This window comes from Lytechinus pictus, chromosome 10, assembly GCF_037042905.1.
Source record: "Lytechinus pictus isolate F3 Inbred chromosome 10, Lp3.0, whole genome shotgun sequence".
In the NCBI taxonomy this organism is placed as follows: domain Eukaryota; kingdom Metazoa; phylum Echinodermata; class Echinoidea; order Temnopleuroida; family Toxopneustidae; genus Lytechinus; species Lytechinus pictus.
In genome coordinates, this window is record NC_087254.1 from 33293218 (window position 1) to 33303192 (window position 9975).

Sequence of the window (9975 nt, forward strand, 5' to 3'; positions counted from 1 at the left end):
GAATCATGACGAATGTTTCCTACCTCAATCCATATTTTAACTTTATTAAAATATATATCTTTTGGAGACCCCGAGGTGGCAAAACTGCATCCCCCTGCATTCCCGCCACAAAACCAGTTTGACTTGTATAATCGACTTGGAAAAGACAGATGTATGAGACATCAGTCAACATGTTTCCTGAAGAAAGTTTTTTTTTGTTTATTTAAGCCTACGCCCACGGGAGCCCTCCGAATTTACCCCATCCCCTCTCCGTATTTCGACTTTAAATTAAAAAAATATCGTGTTTTAAAACCATCGGCAAGGCAAATTGCGTTTTTTGGTGTAATAAAGCAACTTTTATATCTATATTTTTATATTCTTTGCATTCTCCTCTTGAAAAAAAAAACATAGAAGGCATTGTTTTATATCTCTTAAAATAAGTTCGTGTACGTGACGGTGGCCTGTCGAAGTTGCCCAACCGTTTATTTTGTTTCGACAATATATATTTAGAATATCGTCTAAATGAAACCCTCATCTGGAAAAGGGCACTTATTAAAGGCAGCATCTACATTATATAGAGGAGGCCCTGGCACTGGGAAGAGGGGGCTGAAGCTTGTTAAATTTCTTCGGTCCAAAATTGTACATTGAAACTTTTTTGCTTTTCAAATTAACATCAAGAAATTTAACAAGCAAATAAACAAAATGGATTGCACTACAAAATGAAGGTTTTTTTTTTGGTAACGTTTTTTTTTTTCGTTTTGTCACATCTGCCGGAATTCCAGGGGGTGCTGTCTATGGAGAATAACACACACAGCACAGCCCCCCCCCCCTTTAGAAAAATCTTGCGGGTGCTTCAGCCCCCGCTTCCAAGTACCATGGCATCCTCTATATGCTGCCTTTAATAAGTGCCCTTTTCCAGATGAGGGCTTCATTTAGACGATATTCTAAATATATATTGTCAAAACAAAATAAAGGGTTGGGCAACTTCGACAGGCCACCGTCATGTACACGAACTTATTTTATGCGATATAAAACAATGCCTTCTATGTTGTTTTTTTCAAGAGGAGAAAGTAAAGAGGCTTTACTGTGTGTAGTAGAAATGTATCTTCTTCCGAATGGACTCTAAAAATAATTTAAATTTAACATAGAGTGGAATCAATAAAGGGGTATTTTAGAGCTTACGTGTGGCTTTTCTTCAATGTACCACAGCTCTTCTACATGTCAATTGTAGAGTATTTTCACCTCAATCTATTCCAAGATATGAGTTCTAAAGACAATAAACTATTTTTGAATACATAAAACCAAAAGGGGAAAGGGTATCCTAGGCATGCTCCTGTTGGGTTATAGCCTTTACTGTGCTAGAGCATTATTACAAACTGCAAAACAGCAACAACAATAATAACAATAATAATAATATTAATGATAATAATAATATTATAGATAAATATGAAATATAGATATAAAAGTTGCTTTATTATACCAAAAACGCAAGTTGCCTTGCCGGTGGCTTTAAAACACGATATTTTTTTTTATTTAGTGTCGAAATACAGAGAGGGGATGGGGTAAATTCGGAGGGCTCCCATGGACGTAGGCTTAAATAAAAAAAAACTATCTTCTGGAAACATGTTAACTGATGTCTCATACATCTGTCTTTTCCAAGTCGATAATACAAGTCAAACTGGTTTTGTAAAGTAGCGGGAATGCCGCGGGGAATGCAGTTTTGCCACTTTGGGGTCTCCAAAAGATATACATTTTAACAAAGTTAAAATATGGATTGAGGTGGGGTACATTCGTCATGATTCATGTGCCACAGTTTCATTAAAGCAGTAACCTGCCAAGCAATGTCTCCTGTAAATTTTCCAAGAGAAACAAATTAAAAACAAATAAAACAAAATTAATAGTGTTTTACCGATACCGAAATGCATTTTGCCCGTATATACCATAGATTACGGTGTGGCAGACACACCAACAAAAGCGATACGAGAAGCCGATGGAAGCTATTGTGTTGAGATTGTGTTATCTCGAATGACATACCATTGATCGCTTTATTGTCCGATTCGTGAGTGTGACTGTGACATAGAGGTTGTTTTGGTCTCGTTTTAGCGCAATATCACGTCATACATATTTGCATATTTGCCCTCTTTCTAAGCAAATTAAGACACTAATACTGTCATGAAGCATATCGATGTTTTCGCTAATATATTCTCTTTCATGTAGAATGTTGACATTGTGTATTAGTTGCTGTTTTTTAAAAGCAGTTCAGGATTCATGAAAAAATACTCTGTTTTAAATCATAATTTGCATAATTTATGTAAATTAGGTAATAATAAACAAGGATATCCCAATTATTTTATGACAATTTTCTTCCCTTTCTTACCCTAAGTCTTTATTTCCAATTTTAGGGCAGTTCTGGTTAAATATATATTCTGAAATACTTGTTTTTACTATATCGACATAATATGCAAATTTATGCAAATTACTTGCTTATTTGCATAGATACAGCGTGTCTCTTTGGATGAATCTTTTTCTTTTGACTCAAGGAACATTTGTGCCAAGTGGGACATTTGTACTAAAAAATGCAGCGTTCACCCCTTTTTTTGCAGTTAACAAGTCTACTAATTCAAGTTCAAGTTCGTCTATATGTATCCATACCGTATTGGAATTTTGTTTTATTCACAACTTCAAGTCAATATACATCAAAAATCCCATATGTAAAACCATTAATAGTAATACATTTACAAGAATTATATACAGTGAAAGTAAAAGCCATATATTAAAAGTCAGAAGTTGTTCCAAAAAGTTACTGTACGTACTGCCTCCAAAGAGGTTTGAAATTTGTGTGTTATCGGCATTTCATTACAGTTTTAAAAATTCCTTCCAATAATAATATATTAGTATTAAGTATTAGCATGTTAAATATCAGTGCTGTCAAAAAGAATTAAATCAGATGTGTGTAATCAATATTACAAGCAGTTTTTTTAGCATGTCAAAAATTCATTTCAGTTTTTTGTGTCTAAAAAGATTTAAGTCACATGTTTGTAATCAATATTATCTTTCAAACAATTCAACAAATTTCACTCCAATAATAAATGTATAAAAATGTATAAAAATTCACTGTATTGCCTCCAAAAAAGGTTTAACGCACATGTGTGTTATCAGCACTTCATTATACTGTATTACAATTTCATTCCCAAATAAGAGAATGAAGTATTAGCATATTAAATCCTAAAAGCTATACTATTTTGCCATAAAAAAATTAAACTTAGATGTGTGTAATCAATATTCATTCATTACAAGCAGTTTAGCATTTCAAAATTTAATACAAGCATGAAGTATAAACGCAATTACCTTGTCTCCAAAAATATTTAAATGTATGTTATCAACATTAAACCAATTTAAACAAGTGTAAATAGAGACAGAGGAAAGTATAGAAGAAGAATACATTTTCCGATCATATATTTAAAACCATATTCTTAGAACGGCCTAATCCCCAATTTTAGCCAAAATTTTGCTAGTTGCAATCTGCTGATCCGCACAGACAGTTCGGGGAAAGGAGATATTGTTTTTTTTCTTTTCACCAGAAAAACAACATAAATATGCTAATAAGTGAATAAGCAGAACATAACAGAAAACGTTTATATCACTACTACTATTTCAGGAGCTAAATTCTCAAACTCTTCCGTTATTCGTCAACAACTTCAAATCAATTTGCGTATTTTTATTTCCATTTTTAATACGCATTAGTTTAGTTTCTTCATTTAATAGACCTATGGCCTGCTGTACGTGTTTCAATCTGCCATATACTTTTCGTTCTATGGCGTACCCTTGACAGATTAAGAACATTTTTTTAAATGTCACTCGTAATTATTTATTACCAAGAAGTCTTTGTCAAAAATTGGTGAGTCAAAACAGCAGTTTCATTCTAGACTCTGGACAAACGACACTTTTGCAACTTTTTTCCAGCTCCGAAACCTATGCAGACAAAACTGCTGTTCATGCGGCCCATTTTATTCACAGACCTCGAACATGTCGAAAGGGTTTTTATTGTCATTTAACGCGGGCATTAGCATTGGAATTTCATTTTTTCCACTTCTTTCCTCAATACTGCAAAGTAAATACTTTTTTTACCTCAACATCTTTATTAAAAAGGCAATTTGATTGAAATATAACAAATACATTCGATCGTGAAAGCAATCAAATAATTAGTAATGATCAAGTATATGCCGTTCATACACAAGTTAGGACCCTTTGTTTTTTTTGGGGGGTCGACAAATTTTCCTTGAGAACATGTACCCCCCTTTAGGGAATCATGGGTAGCACTGATTGAATTAATTTGGTAAGTGGCAATTACCAAATGGTTTCGAACTGGTGGGACATGTGAGATAACGAAGTGGAAATTCCAGAAAAGTGGATGTAGACCAAGAAGTGACAATCGATTTCCCCGAATCTTTTCAATGATTTGAGTCCAGCAATAAAATTTTCGACTAAAATGTGAATAAATCTGTATCTTTACCGGGTAATCACGTACCCGCTGCATTTATACCAATGGGTCCAGCAGTATATACATCCAGATCCATATACATATAATTTAGAGACACATTTACATTCCTTCATAATTCTCATTCAGATATAAATTACAGTGTAAAGCATTTCAAATTCGTATATTTTCTCTCGGAGCGACACCAGGGTAGTTCAGGGTTCAAGCTCAAGTTCAAGTTTTATTTTCCATTTCCATTATCAACATTATAAGCAAATACGATGAAACATACATTATTAATATAAGCAGATACAAATGAAATATGATAACAATGATTGCAAATCAATTACAAGTTCCAAAACATTTGTAAAATAGGTTTAACAATCTGATATGGAAATGAGGGGATTCACTAAAAAGCATTGCTTGTAGAGCGTGGATCCCCTAAGATAGTATATTAAACATTTGAAAAATGGGACTCATTCGCAACTGTAAATACAATAAGTTAAAATAGAATATTGGAAATAATAATAAGATGGTGAGTAATAGCGAGAAATGATAAAAAGATGACAGAGATACGGGACGATACTAAAAACTAAAAAGAAAACAAAGACATGACGAAGAATAGAAGGGAGAGAGAAGGAATAAAGTACTGAAAGGGGAGCGAGAGGGCAAATATAAGTGGGGGGAGAGAGACAGAGAGAGAGAGGGAGGCACACACACACGCAGATTATGTGGAGAGAAAGGGTCAGAAAGAGAGAGAGGGGGGGGGGGCAAGAACGAGAGTGCAAACGTAGATCAAAGAGAGTGTGACTTAATAGCGTGCTTAGACAATACTAAAAATATAAAAACTAATTAATTACATTGGTAAGACAGTAACATAAATATTTTTAGTTTTCTCTTAAAGGAGTGGATAGAGGGGGCCTGTTGAACATCTTTATGGAGTGAATTCCAAAATTTGGGGGCGGTGAAAGTATTTTGCGCAAAACGAGTTCTTAAGATAGGTAGATGAAAGTTATCGGCTTGTCTGGTAGGATACCCATGAAAATTGTTATTTTGAGAAAAGAAATCATGAAATGCAAAAGGAACCATATTGTTTTTATACATGTACATAAACTGTCCAAGCTGAAATTGGTATAAGTCTTGAATCTTTAAAATTTTATAATCAAGGAAAAGCGGATCAGTGTGAGAACAGGGGTGTGAGAATGAAATAATACGAAGGGCTTTTTTGTAATAATAATATTTTGTTAAGTAAACTTTGGTGGGTATTGCCTAAGACAAGGATTCCATAGTTGATATATGGTAACATAAGAGAATAATATAATGTAAGTAGAGAAGTAACAAGAATAAACATTTTCAACCTTTTTATGATGCCCATATTTCGGGATATTGTTTTACAAATATTATCAATATGGCATTTCCAGGAGAGTTTGTTATTTACATGAACACCTAAAAATTTAATAGAGGAGACACTTTCCAATTGAAAATCTTCAATAAAAATGTCAAAAGGTAAGGAATCTATGGTATTACTGTATAACATGTATTTAGTTTTTTGAAGGTTAATTGATAATTTGTTAGCTCTAATCCAATTCAAAATATTAGTTAATTCAGAGTTTATTATGTTAACAAGTGTAAGCGGATCATTGTGAGAGAAGAATAGATTTGTGTCATCAGCAAAAATAATGAAAGATAAAATGTTAGATGCTCTGCAAAAATAATTTATATATAAATAAACAAGAGGGGTCCCAGAATACTTCCTTGTGGCACACCACAATTAATATTACACAAATTAGAGGAATGGTCATTAAGAAAAACAAATTGTTTTCTGTTAGAGGTAATTCCTGAACCACTCCAAGGCCTTCCTACGTATGCCATAATGCGATAACTTATGAAGTAGGATGTCATGATTAATAGTGTCGAAGGCCTTGGAGAAGTCCAGGAAAATACCGACCATGTGTGAAGATTTATCGACAGCATGAGCAACTTTTTCAACAAAGGATAATGAGGCGTGAATTGTACTGTGCTTTTTTTTAAATCCAAACTGGAAATTTGAAAAAATGTTATTATCATTAAAAAATTTAATCGTTCGGGTATATTTGAGTTTCTCCAGAGTTTTAGAAAGACATGGTAGTAGGGAGATAGGTCGATAATTGTTAATATTCAGTCTATCTCCTTTCTTATAAATGGGAATGACTTTTGCAATTTTCATGGAATCAGGAACTTGTCCATGAAGTAAAGACAAATTGAAAATGTAAGCAAGAGGATCAACAATATATGGAATAATAGTTTTAAGTATAACGTTATTGATATCATCATAACCAGCTTCTTTTATTATCAAGATTAGAGACAATATCCATAATTTCATAAGGGGATGTCGGGGTCAAAAATATTGAATTTGGATTGGGTGTGCCAAGAAATTCAGTGAATTGTTTGTATGAGGGCGCTATATCCATAGCAAGGTTATTTCCGATCGATGAAAAATGGTCATTATATATATCAGCGATGTTGAGAGGCTGTTGAGTAATCTCGTTGTTTGATTTAACTTCTGAAATAACATCTTTATTTTCTGAAACATTCATAGCTTGCTTGAGAATTTTCCAAGTGTTTCGCATATCATGTTTATGTAGTTGTAATTTATTTTCGAAGTATCTTTTCTTTTCGATACGAATGATTTTAGTCAAAGTGTTTTTATAAGATGTGTATTTCAATTTGGTGTTTACCGTTCCTTTTGCTTTATATTTATAATAAAGATTATTTTTTCGATTAATTGAACGAAGTATGGATTTGGAAATCCGATGTAGTCTCGGGGACTTTTTATAATTCATCTTGTCATTTCTCCGTTTAGGAAGGTGAATGTCAAATTGACCTAAAAGCAAATCGCAAAATTTATCGTAACAAGAGTTAACCTCTTCTATGTCATAAATACAAGACCAATCCATATTTTCAAGACTAGCACTTAATCTGTTTAAATTGCTTGAATTGACGCTACGTCTCAAGGAACAAGCACCTTGTCGAAAAGACGGTTGTGCTAGTTTGTAAGAAGTCATATTAGGATAATGATCGGTAATATCGGATAAAGTTATGCATGAATCAGGATGAGGTATAATATTAGAGAAGATGTTGTCAATTAGCGTAGCAGATAAGTTTGCGACACGAGTTGGTTTGGAGACAAGTGGTAGGAAAGAGGCCGCTAAAAAAGTTTCAACAAGCTCGTGTGCAATGTTATTGTTTGCAAATTTCAGTATATTTATATTGAAGTCCCCCATAATAAAACAATCTTTATTGGTAAAAGTGGAACAATTTAACAAGTCAGATAAAATCATTTGCATTGGAATTTGGAGGTCGATAAACGACACCTACAATTACATTCCTGGCACCAGATATTTCAATTTCTATAAAAAGGGACTCAATAAATTCATTGACAATATAAATGTTCTCATGGACAGAATAGCGAAAACTGTGGGTAATAGCATAGGTCCATGGTAATAGATATAGGGCAAGACGACTTAAGAGGAGACATTTTTTCTCAAGCTAAAAATAGGGGTACGATAATATTGGATTTGTTTTTCACGTTTCATTGAAAAATCGTTAAAGGGATGGTCCGGGCTGAAAATATTTATATCTTAATACATAAAGTAGAATTCACTGAGCAAAATGCCAAAGATTTCATCCAAATCGGATAACAAATAATAAAATTATTGAAGTTTAAAGTTCTACAATATGTTGTGAAAACAGTCGTCATGAATATTCATTAGGTGGGCTGATGATGTCACATCTCCACTTTCCGTTTTCTGTTATTACATAAAATCAAATTTTTTTCATTATTTCATACTTGTGTGAATAATATGTCTCCCTTATAATGAAATAAGTTGCAGCAATGAATATCTAATGCACTAAATCAGTTGTCAAAGCAATTTTTCTAGATCTTGGATGAAAAAATTTGAAAAATCCTAATTTCATATAATAAAATACAAAAGAACAAATGGGGATGTGACATCATCAGTCCACCTAATGAATATTCATGACGACTGTTTTCACAAAATATTGCTAAATTTTAAAATTCAATAACTTTGTTATTATTTTGTTATCCGATTTTTATGAAATTTTCGGCATTTTGCTTAGTTAATTCTACTCTATTTATTTAGCTATAAATACTTTCAGCCCGGACCATCCCTTTAACACCCCATCGTTGGCGCCACCCCTGTATGATTTCTATATATATATATATATAGTTTTTTTTGGTAGTTATTTTATATTAGAGAGTTTCTATTTTGGATTCTTTTTATCGCAATTCGTTGGCTTACGCACATTTTAACTGTTGAAAATAATGCAAGACCACCATCCTCTCCTCCCAACCCCCTCTCTCTCTCTCCCTCCCTCTCTCTCCCCCTCAATCCTCTCTCCCAGCTAGTCTTCATACCTCTCAATTTCTCCTCTCTCTCCGACACGCTCTCTTCTCACTAGTTCCCCTTTAACTTGTATATTGATCTCTTTTACTTTCTTCTTTTTAACATTCCTTCCACCCCCCCCCCCCCCCATTTGGTGGTCAACCTTTTTTAACGCATGTTTGCTCCCTACCAGGCTGCACGTCATTATGTAATTATGTAGGCCTACAACTTTAGTGCCAATATCTGACAGGATAATATTTTGCAACTTTTATCGGTATCATAAATTCTCAACCGACAAATATTATTGAATCCAATCAAAATCACTAATAGACACTAATCAGCAGTGACCTAGTTTCTTAAACTCTTTCAGCCCCAATGGGTAAAAACATATCGAACAAGACCTAAAGAGTATACCAGTAACTCCGGGCAGTAACTCATTTGACGAAAAGTTTGTGAATATTGATGAGAAAATTACATTTGATTTTTCTGCCCTTTTCACCAGACTTAAAAAAAGATCAATGAGAGAACAACGACGGAGTCGCACGTTTATTCGTCAATGAAATGGAGTTTTCAATTCCTTTTTTTTTTCTATTGAAATAAACATTTATTTTCTTCCATTTTCACAAAATATCAATTTTCAATATAATCCATACAAAATCATTTATGATAAAAGACTGTTTCGTTTTCTTAAAAAAAGACAGGGGTCGTTCTGTTCAAGCCAATTGGCCAGCTTTGCAAGGGAGCCTTGTCGAATGAAAGCCTACATACACACTAAGAAATTCGGGTTCAATTTTACACCCCTAGGCATGCTAGGGGTGTACTAGTCTAGATTCTAGACGTCGGTGTACTTGTTATTTCTCTCCCCTTGCTTTATTCTCCCATGCGCGCCATCTCCAGTGATCGCGCTATCCCCTCTTTCACGCCCCTCACCATGATGAGGGTAGGAAATCGTGTGGCTGTTTTCATTTCGGGCGTAGAGGTCGAGGATTGTGTTATTGATCAACTGAAAAGTAGAACAGTCCTGGCAAAGGACTAGGGGTGTACAGGCTTGTCCCTATACGAGTACCCCTAGCGGTGCACACGTACACCTCGAATAGGGGTGTACAGTGTGCACCCCTATTTGAGGTGTCCTTC